Genomic DNA, 1,329 nt, shown 5'->3' with positions numbered 1-1,329 from the left:
CCCAGCGATATAATTATATGTCTATATTATATATATATATATATATATATATATATATATATATATATATATATGTGTGTGTGTGTGTGGTGGTGTGTGTGTGTGTTGTGTGTGAAGGATGTGCGCGCGTGGATGTGTGTATAAACAAAACACATTCTTTTAGGATAGGTACCCTTGTAATTAAATACACTATTTTTTTTTCCAGAAAACAAAGTATGATTATCTAGCTATCAAAATGTTTCTCTTTGGAAGTTATCCATTTTTAACTCTTACTTGTTTACTTGTTAATTTATCATTTTCTATTTTATTCTTTTTAATAAAATGGAGCCTAGTTCAGTATTACCATGAAATAAGTGCACGAATTAGCTGACGGTATTGGAAGGCCAATACCATTATTAATAAATAAAATAATGTTAATTGAGGTTTCTGAGTCATAAGGTATCTCACATACCTTTGTTATGACGAGTGACAGTTAGTGAACACGATTCATCTTGATGTATTCACAAGAAAGGAATGGGTGTTTTAGTATTTTAGCTATATCATGAATGGTGTAACAAGTAACATATGTGTCTTTTTTATGTTCACATACACACGCTGACACATTCATGCTCAATATAGAAGAGATGATATATTTATGCTTACTTTAAAAGAATAGATATAAAAACTCTTGATTTTCTTCCACTCGTTCGTAGTTTCCATTTTGCTAATATTTTCAATATAAAGATGTCATCAATTCTAACTCGTTACTAAAACCGTATTCCGTATCCCATTCCCCCCCCCCCAAAAAAAAAAAAAAAAAAAAAAAAAACCCCCCCCCCCCCCCCCCCAGAAAAAAAAAAAAAAAAAAAAATAGAAATAAATTAATTAATTAATTTGAAAAAAGTAAATATTTTCTGTTTATTACGTGGTTATTTACTCATTAAATTTATTTTTCATTATCATTTATAAACAAAATACCAGTAACAACTACAGCGTCCATTAGTTTCACATGGAAAATAAGATAGCACGCATAGAAATGAAACTGGTTTTCAGTAGATAGATAATATACATACAAAAACCTTAGTCTGCTTGACGTACACACAAATAAAACACATTAATGGAGTTACAAGGTATATACTTATGCAAATGCGTCGATGGTTGTGCAATGAATCAAGTATGAAAAATAAATTGTACTCATCATTATTAATTCTATTCTTTTTATGATGAACACGCAATCGCGCGCGTAGGAGGTTATTAATGTCACCTTTGGCTTATGATGTTGTAAGAAGAGGAAAGTATCAGCGATAATAATAATAATGGCTTAGAAGAAATATGAACAGATGAAAGGAA

Source organism: Macrobrachium nipponense, chromosome 28 (assembly GCF_015104395.2).
Source record: "Macrobrachium nipponense isolate FS-2020 chromosome 28, ASM1510439v2, whole genome shotgun sequence".
Classification (NCBI taxonomy): domain Eukaryota; kingdom Metazoa; phylum Arthropoda; class Malacostraca; order Decapoda; family Palaemonidae; genus Macrobrachium; species Macrobrachium nipponense.
This window is presented reverse-complemented; position numbering follows the sequence as displayed.